The 16,824-nt window shown below is 39.4% G+C and overlaps 1 pseudogene; it reads left to right on the top strand.

The window, feature by feature from the left end:
• The first annotated feature begins 1,833 nt into the window (after window positions 1–1,833).
• On the top strand, window positions 1,834–16,198 carry LOC128659939 (zinc finger protein 850-like; annotated as a pseudogene).
• Window positions 16,199–16,824: the final 626 nt, after the last annotated feature.

The following is a 16,824-nucleotide window of genomic DNA, read 5'->3' as shown; positions in this document are numbered from 1 at the left end:
GCAAATGGTCGCATTAAGCTGATGCTCCGGGTATAATAGCTCTAATGGGCTCACATAGCTAACGATCTGACCTCAACAGGGTTACTTTCATGTATAATTGTGCAGAGCAGCCTGACCTGTATAATAATATTGGCACCTAACCTTCTGACCGCCAGAGAAATCACTGCCGTGGAGTGAGGCCTAACCGGTACCCCTACTAAGACCTGCGACGCAGTACCAGAGAGGAGTCGGCGGCCCTGCTCGCCTTCAGATAAACAGTATACAGGGGACAGCGCTCCGAAAACATCCACACCCGCATATACCGCCAAGTGACCGCCTTCTGCATAAGATCGCCAGATGACCCCTTTGCATGATAACTGACCGGCTCACGGCGGCACCATACATATACTCCCGATGACCTAGGGAAACGGCACTATCCTTGAACAGCGGGTGACAACTATAAAGGTAATCCCTTTCCCGATTTTATATTTTATATCACTGCTGTCTGGGGCCATCTTGCGGCTGGGGCTGAGCCCGTGAAGATAAACAGTTAAAAGGAAAGCGGGCCTTGCACGCACAGCAATCAAGGGCCTAGGAAACTTTATTCAGGCTACACACTACAGGTCTAAGAAAAGCTATATTCACTACATGATACACAGTGAAAGCTGATATCCTATCTCTATATTATTATCTAATGAGCCATAACATAGACATTGGAAAAGGGACAAAACTTGATATATACTGAGCATAACAGGACTGAAACAATAATCTGCAAAATGGCGTCTAAACCTAAGAGCAAATCAGATAAAGGACTCAAAAATAATGCAGGAGCTGGTGGAAAATTAAACTCCTATTTTAAATGTCCTGACATATCTCCAACTGGGGAAAATGGAGCACCTCTTTCTGAACACCAGGAAGCTCTATCCCAGACCTCTCCATCTCTTTTGGATGATACCTCCCCAATCACCCGGGCTGATTTAAAGGCATTGTCTACTAAAGCAGATCTCTCATCCATAATGTTGCAAGTCAGCAAGGCTATAAAAGATGGATTAGCAGAAGTCAAGAGAGACATTCGTGAACTGGGGGACAGAGTGTTGGAACTGGAAGAGCAAATGGAGGAAACAAACAAGTCTAATGATAACACTACACAAGCTTTCCAGTTTCAGCACGAAGCTATTGAACACCTCCAGACACAAATGGAGGACCTTGACAATAGGGGCCGCAGACAGAACCTAAGGATACGTGGTATCCCTGAGAAGATACTGCCACAACAACTGCCCTCTTATTTGCAAAACCTGTTTAGATACCTGTTAGACCCCGAGAAAGAGCACATTACCCTTGATAGGGCTCACAGGGCATTGAGGCCAAAACCTCCTGAGAGTATGCCGCCTAGAGATGTGATCCTCTGCTGTCACAAATATACAGATAAAGAAAAACTCCTTCAGGCAGCAAGGAAAAGGTCACCTCTCCACTTTGGCGAAGATACCATTCAACTATACCCTGACCTCAGCCCTATCACACTGGCCAAGAGGAAAGAGGCTAGATATTTGACATTGCACCTCCAGGACTTAGGGATACCATACCGATGGGGATTCCCCTTTGCCATTAAAGTCCAAAAGGAAGAGAAAACGTATATATATAGAAACCCAGAGGACTTGGAACTGTTCTGTAAACAATTGAATATAGCCCCACCATCTTTGCCCAAACTCTCAGAGTCTGGTAGAGAGAAAAATCATCCCAGACCATCATCATCCAAGCCGCAGAGAAGAGACTGGTCCGTGATGCCCTCGAAGAGAAGAAACACGGAAACAACGGAACCTGCTTCATCTGCAGACTCTGCAGGTCCACCTTGAGTGACCTATTATTGCTAACTAGTTGGTATTTCTGTCTTTTGACCGTATGTGAACATATTTTTCAGAGAAGTCAGCTTCTTAATGTATACCCTGTTGATCGTTATAGATTTAAAAATGTAATATAATAGGATAATATACTACCCATTTTAGAGTGAAAAGGCAAATCCATCAGCCTTAATACCCCCCATTCATTCGTAGCATAGTTACATCCTAGACCGAATGAATACATTTAGGAATTTTTGTTACGTGTTTTTTATATGTTTTTGTTATTCTATGTTTATTATGCTGGTTAATTGTAACAATATGCTTGTCACCCTCAGATTTCTAACCTTGCGACAATTCTCCTATCATTGCACAGTCTGCTCTATTCCAACATGGCACCTACCTATGAGTTTTATCCACAGGGGGGACCCCCGGCCTCCACCCCTATACTCCAGACGGGTAAGCCAGACCAATCAGACGACAATATACCTAGTGAACAATGACCATGACAGCTCCTAAAATTCGGATTGTATCCCAAAACGTGAAGGGACTTAACTCCCCGACCAAACGGTCCATAGCACTTAGACATTTTGCCAAATACTCTCATTCAGTTATTTTTCTGCAGGAAACTCATTTTATGACAGGGGCAGAGCCCTCTTTACGTTCAAAAGATTTCCCTATCGGGTTTCATAATACATATCACACTAAAAAACAGGGGGTTAGTATTTTACTCCACAAGCAATTACGATTTCAACTGTGCAATAAAGTCATGGACACAGAAGGCAGAATTTTAATCTTGACAGGCCTCTTATTTAATAAACCAATCACATTGGTCAATGTATATGCCCCCCTTAGCCGCAGACACTCATTCTATCAGAAACTACTTTCCCTTATCCTGGAACATAAGAAAGGGCCAATAATAATGGGCGGGGACCTTAACACCATATTAGACCCTATTTTAGATTCCTCCACAAAAAGCGGGCGAACAAAAACAAGAGCACCAGACATGGTTTATACATGTATTTCTGACTTAGGCTTAATAGATGCATGGAGAGTGCAACACCCAACGCAACAAAATTACACATTCTACTCCCATCCCTGGGCTTCATATACTCGCATAGACTATCTATTTATTGACAGAAACCACTTGTCGTTAGTAAGAGATTCAGACATAAAACCCACAGCTTGGTCTGACCATTCTGCAGTTAGTCTAGAGCTCGAATGGCCTGAAGCGCCGATAACCCCTTTTATCTGGAAAATGGATAACTCCCTTTTACACTACCCGCCAGTGCAGGAAAAATTACAAAAAGCAATCACAGAATACTTCCACTTTAACAGTTCACAAGACACACATCCCAGCTTTGTCTGGGAAGCCCATAAAGCGTATATCAGAGGAGAATGTATAAAACAAAAATCTATTTTGGTTAGGAATTACCGCTCTTCTATAGAAAAACTCACAAATCAGCTAACAGGCCTGGATCTACAGCACAAACAATTCCCATTAGACAAGACTCTATTGCTGCAAATCACTAAGGTAAGACAGGAAATTAATACAATTTTAAATAAAGAAGCACAGAGAAAGGCGCTTGCGCTTAGGAAATCCTATTTTTTTGAAAACAACAGAGCAGGTCCAAGACTAGCGAGACTTCTTAACCAACAATCTATGACATCTCAAATTAACAAACTAATAACTCCCCTAGGCCAGCACTTAATCGATGGGAAAGAAATTGCGAATCACTTAGGTGAATTTTACTCAGAGTTATATAATTTAAAGATAGATCAATCACCAAACAGACTGAATAGGTTGAAGGATTATATTGGAGAGGCCAACCTACCGAAGGTTCAAACAACAGTTAGAGAAGACCTAGAAGCCCCTATCTCGTTAAAGGAAATTTTGACAGTCATTAAGGACCTCCCCTCTGGAAAGAGCCCAGGTCCTGATGGACTTACTAATATGTACTACAAATTACATAGGTCCCTCCTAGCACCACACCTCCTAAAATTATTTCACACTATTGACAATGGTCGACCACTACCTACAGAGATGCAACAGGCTCATATATCGGTAATTTTAAAAGCAGATAAATCCCCTACTGACCCTAAAAATTATAGGCCCATATCACTCTTAAATACTGACCTGAAAATTCTAGGCAAAATTTTAGCGACAAGACTTAACAGAATACTTAAAGAAATTGTTCACACCGACCAAGTAGGGTTTATCCCTAACAGGGAAGCGAGGGATAATACTATTAGAGCCATTACCCTCATGTCATACTCTAAACATAACAAAATCCCGACGGTCTTCTTGGCAACTGATGCCGAGAAGGCCTTTGATAGGCTTAGTTGGCAATTCCTTAAAGAGACTCTGACTGGTATTGGCATAGGCCCTCGCATGATCCAAAGAATATTTAGTTTGTATGCCCATCCCACTGCGAAGGTTAAGGCTAATGGCATATTATCAGACTCATTAAGAATAAGTAACGGTACCAGACAGGGTTGACCCTTATCCCCATTATTATTTATACTTACTATGGAGGTCCTGGCAGCACATGTACGGAACAACCACTTAATAAAAGGAATAGAAGTCGGCCCACACAGCTTTAAGATTGCATTATATGCAGACGATGTCCTTTTCACAGTAACAGACCCAACTCAGTCTCTGAGAGAAATTATGCTAGAATTAGAGAAGTTTGGAAGCTATTCCAACTTTTCCGTTAATCCGTCCAAGTCAGAATTATTAAATATCTCCTTAGAGCGAGAATCATTTATGAAATTGACAGAAGTCTGCCCCATGAAGCTACAATTTGAATCCCTTAAATATCTGGGCATATATTTATCCCCGAATCCAAAAACACTATTCAAAAAGAATTATGAGAGGTTATTGCTAATGACTCAAAAAGACCTAAACTCATGGATGACGAGACCGTTATCATGGTGGGGCAGAGTACAATGTCTAAAAATGACGACGTTACCGAGAATTCTGTATGTTCTACAAGCCCTACCGGTGGCTTTGCCAACAGGGTTCTTATCTCAATTACAGACCCACTTAAATAGATTTGTATGGGGAGTATGTAGACCCCGAATAAACAAAACTACAATGTACAGGCCGACTTCAATGGGTGGGCTAGGGCTTCCAGACATAAAACTATACATGGATGCGATTGTGCTCCAGAGAGTACTTGATTGGCATAAAACACCGGAACACAAAGCCTGGATAGCATTGGATTCTCACATATTAAAAACCCCCATGGTGGGAGCTCTTTGCTGGGTACCCAAACATATGCGACCCCCTCAATGCACGACACTACCGATCCACTGTCATTTTTTTAAAGAATGGGATATAATTATTAATAGAAGAAAGGATATATCAGGTCTTAGGTCCCCTCTCTTCCCTATCCCATTAAACGCTGAACTTACGGGAGGACTGGACAGAAACATCCAGAGATTATTAGAATGGGAACATACCACCCCCTTAGAGAAATTTCTGAAAGGAGGCAGACTTTTAAATAGGGAGGAGATAAAAGAGGTGGCTCAAGGTGCTTACCATCCCTGGTTAAAATATAGACAACTTGCCCACTTCCTTGACACCTCACCGCATAAAGCGGATTTTGTAAGACAGTTGACTCCGTTCGAAAAAGCTTGCTCTACTAAAACGACGATCCCACACTCACTATCTAAAATGCGCAGCTTGCTACAGACTCACATGTCAATAAATTTACCCACCTACACCAGCAAGTGGCATAGAGAACTGGGAGAGGAGTTAACAAATAAAGAATGGGGGCTGATATTCCAATATACTAAAAAATCCTCGACATCTCCCAAGTTCCTAGAGCTTAACTTTAAGATTGTGACACGCTGGTATTTGACCCCGGCAAGATTACATTCGATTTACCCATCCTCTTGTGATCGCTGTTGGAGGGGATGCAAGGAGAAGGGTAGCTATTTACATATGTGGTGGGACTGTGGAGTACTACAGCCACTATGGGCCTTTATAGAAAATCATTTCAAGAGAGGACTAATTAGGGACCTAAGATTGACTCCCCACTTGGTTCTACTTAACAAATTCCCAAAAATACCTTGTAAACTTCGAAGACAGTTACTGCAGATTGGAATAAATAGTGCCAAAGCTATGATAGCTTTAAAATGGAAAACTCCCACCCAAATGACTGGACAAATGTGGTTAGCAAAAATGGAAGAATTACTAGGCATGGAGGAATATGGTTACCTAAAAAGGCATAAATTAGAATTCTTCCACGATATGAAGTTCCTCTGGGAGGATTCATTGACATCCGACTACTCACAGCCCCTTGAACCTGACTCGACTGGACGATAGCCTACTTCTGACGATGGGGTCGGGAGGTCCCCCCTCTCCTCTCTTCTTTTACACCTACTACCGAGAAGGAGACTCAAGTAGTTCTGCCTGATGTTAATAATTTATAACATGTGTAGCAGGTGATGATTCTTGTAGGTATGTCCAAAAGCTTGATAGGAATCTAATCTTAAAAGGAGAAAACCGCATAAAAGAAACGAGCATAGCCTTTCACACCTATCTGTAGATACCAAGTAGGTACTTGTGACCAGCATCGCATTTATTTGTCTTGTTATCTATGTTATTTGTTTCACTGTTTAGAAAATGCCATCTGAGACCATTATTTTCATTAACGCCATAAGCATGAAGTGTGAACTTTGTACTTTGTATGACATTGGTGCCTTATCTGTAACCGTATATTTTACACTTCTGATTAATAAAAGATGGTTTTAAAAAAAAAAAAAAAAAAAAAAAAAAAATTTCCCGACTAGAGTAGAGGCCTCACACTCTTCTAAAACTAGAGGGGTGGCCATACTAATCAAAGCGGACATAAAGGTGGAAGTTTTATATAAGGAGTCAGATACGAACGCTAGGTATGCGATACTTATATGTAAATTGAACGACTATGTGTACACCTTGGCCAGTCTATACGCCCCGAACACCAAACAGATCCCTTTCTTGAAAAACTTCTTAAAACTCATCTTCAAAATCAAACAGGGTACATTAATACTTGGGGGCGATTTTAACTTAATATTTGACCCAAAAATGGACAGAAAAGGTTTAAAGCCACTTAGGTCAGACAGGCCGATATCTTCTTTAGCAGCTGCATTTCGGTCATTAATTATTCAGTATAACCTATATGACACTTGGCGCACCAACCATACCATTGATCAGGATTTTACATACTACTCCAAACCACACACAATGTTTTCTAGAATTGACTATATATTTGTTGAAGCTACCTCCCTAGATGAGATCACTAGCATCAAGATAGGAACGATATCCTGGTCTGATCATGACCCAGTAATCGCCACATTCTCGAACCCTCTGAGAGCCCCCAGAGGAAAACGGAAATATCCTAATTGGCTGGTTGCAAATCCCAAGATTTTTGGTGAGATAGAGAATGAGCTGAGGGAGTTTCTTAAGATCAATGATAATGGACAGACTAGAGTTCAAACGGTGTGGGCCTCCCTGAAAGGATATATCAGAGGCTTTCTAATTAAAAAAGCTGCTCACCATAAAAAAGATACAGGTAGAACATTGTCGGAGCTTACTTGCTTATATAGAAATCAATTAGAAGAACAGAAAAGAAACCATACCCTGATAGGGGCTAAATCGTTAGAAACTACAAAAACGGAACTACTTACTTTAGAACTAAGCAAAGTACAAAAAACTCTTAGTCAGTTTAAACAAAAATTATATTATTATAGTAACAAAGCCAATTCCCTACTAGCAACCAAGCTCAGAGGCAGACAGGCCCAGAGAATCATTGCCTCAATTAGCTACAAAAACAAATTAGCAATAGCTCCAAAGGACATAGGGGAGATATTTAAATCATATTATATTAGCCTGTACAATATTCAGGAAGAGTCAGCTCCATGCGCCCTCTCTGTACCAGAGATTCAGAGTTTCCTGTTGAGCTTGGGACTACCGAGAATAGACAATGAAGCCTCTGATATCTTAAATGCAGCTATCTCAATGGAGGAAGTGAAGCAAGTAATAGGGCAATTGAAAAATGACAAGGCTCCGGGACCGGATGGCTTCACAGGGGAAGTTTTTTAAGACGTTCGGCGAGCTTCTCTACCCTATCCTGACTAGGACATTCAACGAGTTCATGACCACAGGGTCATGTCTTGAGGAATTTCTAGCTGCTGAAATAATAACTATCTTAATGCCCGATAAGGATCCTCAATTGTGTCAAAGTTACAGACCTATTTCTTTGATCGACATTGATACTAAACTCTACTCTAAAATTCTTGCTAACAGGCTTTCGGAAGTAATAGGTATGATTGTTCACACAGACCAAGTAGGTTTTATACCCAACAGAGAAGGCCCAGATAACACGCGTAGAATTATATCCACTCTGTATGAAGCTAAAGTCAGGGGGTCCCTTTCCTGACCCTGTCTTTGGATGCCGAAAAGGCGTTTGACAGGGTCAGGTGGGACTACCTCTGGGAGGTGCTTAGGATCTTTGGGCTTCCATCTAACTTTATAAAAGCAACTTGCGTCTTATATTCTAATCCTCATGCCATAGTATGTGGTCCGGGCTTTAAATCGGAGTCATTTAACATCTTAAACGGAACTAGACAGGGATGCCCCCTATCCCCTCTTCTGTTCGCTCTGTCCATTGAGCCTCTAGCCCAGGCTATAAGGATAAATAAAGACATTACGGGAATACAGTTTGGTGAATCCTGCCATAAAACAGCTCTTTTCGCCGATGATGTCACGCTTCTACTTACCTCACCCACTATTTCAGTACCGTCCGTATTCAAAACTATTGAGAGATTTTCACAATGCAGTTTCTATAAATTAAATTTTACTAAAACTGAGGCCTTACATATTAATATCCCTGCCCCAGAACTGTCCTGCCAAAAAAAGAAATATGCCATTCACTGGTCTCCTACATATATCAAACACTTGGGCATATACTTAAGCCCCAGCCTGGAAGCGGTTATTACCAGAAATTTTTCAGAACGTCTGCCGGAATTTAAGAAGTTATTAGTAAGTTAGGAATTTAGAGAATTCTCATGGAAAGGCAGGATAGCGGCTGTTAAAATGTCCCTACTCCCAAAATTGACATATTTATTCAGATGCATCCCTTTGTCTGTCCCCAGACCTCTTTTGAATAAGTACCAAAGTATCATTAATACATATATTTGGACGGGTAAAAGGCCCAGAATAGCATCCTCAATTATCCAACAACCAATACAAAGAGGTGGGTTGGCATCTCCGAGTGTCCTATTATATCATGACGCGGCCAGGCTCTCGCATATTCTAGGTTGGAGTATCAAAGCGAAATCATATAGATGGCAGGATATTGAACAATCTTTACTACCCAAGGGAATTCTACTCTTAGATTTACCATGGATCCCAACGCATGTGAGACAAACACTGCAAATAACTCACCCTCTGATACTAGACTCCTTAAAATTCTGGGATCAAAAAAAGAATGTAGTAACAATTTCCCCCCATCCTTCGCCAGCCTATAGTATCCGGAGCGTCCTGATCACTCTCTCCCAGACCCATATTAGAGCTTGGGCAGAGACGGCAGAACTTCCAATTACGGTCCTTCTTATTAATGGCACTCCAATCTCCTTTGAGGAGACTAAACAGAAGTTTTCTCTCCCTGACTCGCTACACTTTGATTTCCTCAGACTAATCAGTTTCTTAAGATCATGGGGCCTAACTGGAAAGAAGCTCAAGGAACAGACTAAATGGGAACAGAGATGGAATATTCACAAAGCACTTAAGGAAACTCTATCATTTAACTATAACCTTTTGTTATCTCCGACAGAACCAGTAAAGCTAAATCAGTTTAGAACATGGGAGAGAGACATCGGGGTAGATATTGAGACGGACAGTTGGCTCAGAGAGATAATTAGAACCAAAAAATACTTACACTGTGCAACCTTATGGGAACTGTATTACAAAATCATCAATAGATGGCATCTTGTACCGGTAACCCTAAACAAATATTATAGATCAGCCTCACCCCTCTGATGGAGAAATTGTGGTAATCTAGGTACGCATATCCACATCTGGTGGGAATGCCCAAAAATCTCAGGCCTATGGAGAAATGTATCGCAGCTACTTAGTAACATAGGATTGTCTATCCCCCTACACCCGGCCATGGGTCTCCTGCATCAGGGCAGTTTGACTTTCTCTGATTCCGACAGAGCCTTGATCGTGTATATACTGATAGCTACAAAATTAGCTATAGCTAGAGATTGGAAACAATCTTCCCCCCCATCATTAAAGAAAGTAAAGGATATTGTAGATTATCTTAAAAACATGGAAAAATACGTATATGGCTCCCTGAACAAACTAGACACATACTACGAGATCTAGCTCCTGTAAGTGATTACATCACCCCCCTCTTTTTTTTTTCCCTCCCCTCCCCTCAGGACACCCCCCCTTTTTCCCTCCACACATATATCCTACCTAATTAAAGTAGTAGGAGGTTGACAAAGTGAAGAGAATCAAATAAACTAGATATATCAACATTAATGTAGCTCATAACAAATTGGGTCTCTTCCGTAGCTAAAATGTTCTCTTAGAATGTGTCTTGACACGAGAGCCTGGACTAATAGCTACAGTCATTACGATGTATTAAAAATTTACATAAAGTTGGTTTTCAGTTATAAATGGGCAAATATTGCATGACATGTTGTTTTCATTAATGTTCTTGCTTAGATATCCATTATTCTGTAATGTAATATAGATGTGCCATATTTACATGTTGTTATTATACAAAACCATCAATAAAAAACTATTTAAATAAAAAAAATATATAGATATTATGCTGACTTTAACCCCTTAAGGACCACAGCACTTTTCCAGTTTCTGACCGTTTGGGACCAGGGCTATTATTACATTTCTGCAGTGTTTGTGTAATTTTCCTCTTACTCATTTACTGTACCCGCACATATTATATACCGTTTTTCTCGCCATTAAATGGACTTTCGAAAGATACCATTATTTTCATCATATCATATAATTTACACATCTACAACCACCAAAAAAACAACCATACTAAATAGTTTCTAATTTTTTTCCTGAGTTTAGAAATACCCAATGTTTACATGTTCTTTGCTTTTTTTTGCAAGTTATGGGGCAATAAATAAAAGTAGCACTTTGCTATTTCCAAACCATTTTTTTTTTTCAAAATTAACGATAGTTACATTGGAACACTGATATCTGTCAGGAATCCTTGAATTTCCCTTGACATGTATATATATATTTTTAGAAGACAACCCAAAGTATTGATCTAGGCCCATTTTGGTATATTTCATGCCACAATTTCACCGCCAAATGCGATCAAATAAAAAAAATAGTTCACTTTTTCACAAACATTAGGTTTCTCACTGATATTATTTACAAACAGCTATAGTGTAGTGTAGTAGGCAACCCAAAGTATTGATCTAGGCCGCCATTTCACCGCCAAATGCGAGCAAATAAAAAAAAAATTCACAATTTTAGGTTTCTCACTGAAATTATTTACAAACAGCTTGTGCAATTATTTCACAAATGGTTGTAAAAGCTTCTCTGGGATCCCCTTTGTTCAGAAATAGCAGACATATATGGCTTTGGCATTGCTTTTTGGTAATTAGAAGGCCGCTAAATGCCTCTGCACACCACACTTGTATTATGCCCAGCAGTGAAGGCGTTAATTAGTTAGCTTGTAGGGAGCTTGCAGGGTTAATGTAGAGATCAGCCTCTCATCTGACACATCCCACCCCCTGATCTCTCCCAAACAGCTCTCTTCCCTCCCCCACCCCACAATTGTCCCCACCATCTTAAGTACTGGCAGAAAGTCTGCCAGTACTAAAATATTTTTTTTTTTTTTTAAACATATTCTGCTGTGTAGGATCCCACTTAGCCCCTGATCCCCCCCACCCAAACAGCTCTCTAACAAACCCCCTCTACATTATTGTGCACCATCTTTGGTACTGGCAACTGTCTGCCAGTACCCAGTTTGCCATAAAATCTTTTTTTTTTATATTTTTCTGTAGTGTAGCTGCCCCCCCTCAATAACCAACCCCCCACCCCTTCCCAGATTCCTTAGATAAAAATTCCCCCCCTTACCTCTCCCACCTTATCCTAAAACAATTGTACCATAGTGTAGCGTTCCCACCCGCCCCCGTGAATGCGCATGCTCCCGGCGCCTCCGCACATGATCCTGCCCCCCTCTGACGCACATCGCCCATCAATGGCTGCCCACCCGCTTCCCTGCAACTGTTCCCACCCACCAATGATTGTGACCATCGATGGCCAATGCAGAGAGGGCCACAGAGTGGCTCTCTCTGCATCGGATGGCTAAATTTTTTTATTACAAGATGCCTCAATATCAAGGCATCACTGCAATAACATGAAAGCGGCTGGAAGTGATCAGGATTGCTTCCACCGCTTGAAAACACTAACAATGTGCAGGGTACGTCGTTAAGTACCATTTTCTGTACTACGTACCCTGTACGTTGTTGGTCCTTAAGGGGTTAATTACTGGAAAAATAGAATAGATCACTTATTAAACAAATAAACTATTATATTTATATCTGCATCTTTTAGGTACATTTGTTTCAGTGATGGTTAAAAAGATGGAGCAACCTCCATTGGGCTGAGAAAGAGGGTAAAAAAATACTACTCCCCATCTGTCCTTTTAGACAGATCATGTCCAAAAGCTGCCTAACCTCACCCCCTGACCTGGTTCATTACTCAGAACACTGGCAACTCCATCTTCCGCTGCCCTGACCTCGCTCATGGAAAACCCACAACTCCCCCAGTTTTTCCCAACCCAGAACCACCACTGATTTGTGTGCTTAATTTTACAGCGAGTATTATTAAACTAATAACATTTTTGGCTGTTTATATAAATAGAACAACCACAGCCGAAAGTTAAAGATTATCATAATGTCACTGCTTCTTACCCTCTCAAAACATCTCACACTGATGATTAGTCTTTGATGATTAAGACATCATGTTCTCACTCAACTGGTTGAGCATGAGCTGGGCAGGCCTGTATTTGCAGTTGCTTGTGCAATGTTAAAAGAGGATGGTGAATGCCACCTCTCTTGCCCTGAATATAGATGTACTTGTTCCCTGGCTGAGAACATCCACGCGCACCTTGTTTAATGGGGCCCTATAACTTGTTTTCATCAGTAATTTATTTTACTATGATGTAGTAATGTTTACATTCTATGTCATGCTTTTTTAATTTGTGATTTACAGGTAAATACATTAAAAATTTAAAAACTGAAGACATTTTTGAGTATGATCTTTTTAATAAACATTCTTATTTTTCTTTTTTCCATTTCTTTTCATGTAGACAAACATGTCAATAGTTCATATCTATCCTTCACTACAGTCTTAGACACCAATGACTATTCACAAACATTGGGGATATCACAGCAGATATTTAAAGAAGATGGTGAATTGGCAGGAACTGGGCAGCAATCACTATGTACAGAGAGTAATTTAGTCATCAAACAAGAGGAAAACATTTATGTCTTATCTAGTAAAATTATTATCCCAGAGGATAAACCACACACATTTTACTTTTCAAAACATATTAAAGAAGGGAAAAGTCTACAGTCTAGCCAAATGATTCAAATAAAGGAGAAACCTTTTCAATGTACAGAGTGTGAGAAAAGCTTTAGATGGAAGTCTCCTCTACTTGAACACTACAAAATTCACACAGGTGAGAAACCACACACATGTACTAAAAGCGGCAAATGTTTTACACTAATGAATCATCTGAAAACTCTTGAAAGGAGTCACACAGGAGAAAAGCCTTTCATATGTACATACTGTGGAAAAGGATTTACACTAAAGAGTAATCTGAAAACCCATGAAATGATTCACACAGGAGAAAAGCCTTACACATGTACAGAGTGTGGAAAAAGTTTTATACAAATGAGTGGTCTGAAATATCATGAAAGGATTCACACAGGAGAAAAGCCTTTCACATGTACAGAGTGTGGAAAAAGTTTTATACAAATGAGTGGTCTGAAATATCATGAAAGGATTCACACAGGAGAAAAGCCTTTCACATGTACAGAGTGTGGAAAAAGTTTTACACGAATGGGTAGTCTGAAATATCATGAAAGGATTCACACAGGGGAAAAGCCTTTCACATGTACAGAGTGTGGAAAAAGTTGTATACACATGAGTCATCTGAAATATTATGAAAGGATTCACACAGGAGAAAAGCCTTTCACATGTACAGAGTGTGGAAAAAGTTTTACACAAATGAGAAGTCTGAAACGTCATGAAAGAATTCACACAGGAGAAAAGATTTTCACATGTACAGAGTGTGGAAAAAGTTTTACAGAAGAGAGTAGTCTGAAAACTCATGAAAGGATTCACACAGGAGAAAAGCCTTTCACATGTACAGAGTGTGGAAAAAGTTTTACACGAATGGGTAGTCTGAAATATCATGAAAGGATTCACACAGGGGTAAAACCTTTCACATGTACACAGTGTGGAAAAAGTTTTACAGAAAAGAGTAGTCTGAAAACTCATGAAAGGATTCACACAGGAGAAAAGCTTTTCAAATGTACAGAGTGTGGAAAAAGTTTTATACACATGAGTCATCTGAAATATCATGAAATGATTCACACAGGAGAAAAGCCTTTCACATGTACAGAGTGTGGAAAAAGTTTTATACAAATGAGTAGTCTGAAATATCATAAAAGGATTCACACAGGAGAAAAGCCTTTCACATGTACAGAGTGTGGAAAAAGTTTTACAGAAGAGAGTAGTCTGAAATATCATGAAAGGATTCACACAGGAGAAAAGCCTTTCACATGTACAGAGTGTGGAAAAAGTTTTATACAAATGAGTAGTCTGAAATATCATGAAAGGATTCACACAGGAGAAAAGCCTTTCACATGTACAGAGTGTGGAAAAAGTTTTATACAAATGAGTGGTCTGAAATATCATGAAAGGATTCACACAGGAGAAAAGCCTTTCACATGTACAGAGTGTGGAAAAAGTTTTACACGAATGGGTAGTCTGAAATATCATGAAAGGATTCACACAGGACAAAAGCCTTTCACATGTACAGAGTGTGGAAAAAGTTTTACACGAATGGGTAGTCTGAAATATCATGAAAGGATTCACACAGGAGAAAAGCCTTTCACATGTACAAAGTGTGGAAAAAGTTTTACAGAAGAGAGTAGTCTGAAAACTCATGAAAGGATTCACACAGGATAAAAGCCTTTCACATGTACAGAGTGTGGAAAAAGTTTTACACATATGAGAAGTCTGAAACGTCATGAAAGGATTCACACAGGAGAAAAGATTTTCACATGTACAGAGTGTCGAAAAAGTTTTACAGAAGAGAGTAGTCTGAAAACTCATGAAAAGATTCACACAGGAGAAAAGCCTTTCACATGTACAGAGTGTGGAAAAAGTTTTACAGAAAAGAGTAGTCTGAAAATTCATGAAAGGATTCACACAGAAGAAAAGCTTTTCAAATGTACAGAGTGTGGAAAAAGTTGTATACACATGAGTCATCTGAAATATCATGAAAGGATTCACACAGGAGGAAAGCCTTTCACATGTACAGAGTGTGGAAAAAGTTTTACAGAAGAGAGTAGTCTGAAATATCATGAAAGGATTCACACAGGAGAAAAGCCTTTCACATGTACAGAGTGTGGAAAAAGTTTAATACAAATGAGTAGTCTGAAATATCATGAAAGGATTCACACAGGAGAAAAGCCTTTCAGATGTACAGAGTGTGGAAAAAGTTTTACACAAATGGGTAGTCTGAAATATCATGAAAGGATTCACACAGGGGAAAAGCCTTTCACATGTACACAGTGTGGAAAAAGTTTTACAGAAAAGAGTAGTCTGAAAACGCATGAAAGGATTCACACAGGAGAAAAGCTTTTCAAATGTACAGAGTGTGGAAAAAGTTTTATACAAATGAGTAGTCTGAAATATCATGAAAGGATTCACACAGGAGAAAAGCCTTTCACATGTACAGAGTGTGGAAAAAGTTTTACACGAATGGGTAGACTGAAATATCATGAAAGGATTCACACAGGGGAAAAGCCTTTCACATGTACAGAGTGTGGAAAAAGTTTTACAGTAAAGAGTAATCTAAAAACTCATGACATGATTCACACAGGACAAAAGCTTTTCATATGTTTAGAAAGTGGAAAAAAGGTTTATTATTGAAATCAGGTATCGCAAAATACCAAATATTTACACACAAATAAACTTTATATACACAGTGTACAAACCTTTTTACAGTTATCCTAAAGAGGACAAACTTTCTAAGTAGTAGCATCAAAAGAGATTTTATTGTAAATAATACTTTCTAAATCCCAGTTATAAAAGCCACAGATTGGAAGTGCTCTCCTGTTGTCTCCTTTGTTCCTCTATACATGTGCACCTCAGTTTCTCTCATATCAATGTGATAGAATCCAAACACCACACAGGAATATACAGATCTGTCCTCATACTCACCAGTTACACAACCATTCACCAGCAAAGCACCCCCAGTGTTGTTTATTAATATGCCAGTGTTAGGAGTTGTATGTTTGATTTACATAGGGGAGGAAAAAATTACATTTACAGAATAAAGAGTCTTTCTATGAATAGAGTATTAGAGAATTATATAAACAAGAACATCAATCTCAAATGATTGACATCTGGGAGATATATTAAATTTGCACATAATGTGGATAAACCTTTTCTTATAGAAATAGATGCGTAGCATTGTACATGTTATATACCAGAGGAATTACTGAGGGGAAACTCATTTTATTTAATAAGACACAATATCAGTAAGCGGTACATACGTGACCATAATCAGTTTAATTTAAATGGCTACTATAACTAAAGGGGACATTATATATCTGATAAATCCCTTTGTATCAAGAGCACAAAGTATATTTATACCATTGTGTTCATATGTCATGTAATGCTGCTTTTGACTATATAATGATATACAATGTTTTCTTCTTAAATAGAAAG

Source organism: Bombina bombina, chromosome 5, assembly GCF_027579735.1.
Source record: "Bombina bombina isolate aBomBom1 chromosome 5, aBomBom1.pri, whole genome shotgun sequence".
Classification (NCBI taxonomy): domain Eukaryota; kingdom Metazoa; phylum Chordata; class Amphibia; order Anura; family Bombinatoridae; genus Bombina; species Bombina bombina.
The sequence above is the reverse complement of the archived record's forward strand: the minus strand, read 5'-3'. Positions and strand labels throughout refer to the sequence as shown.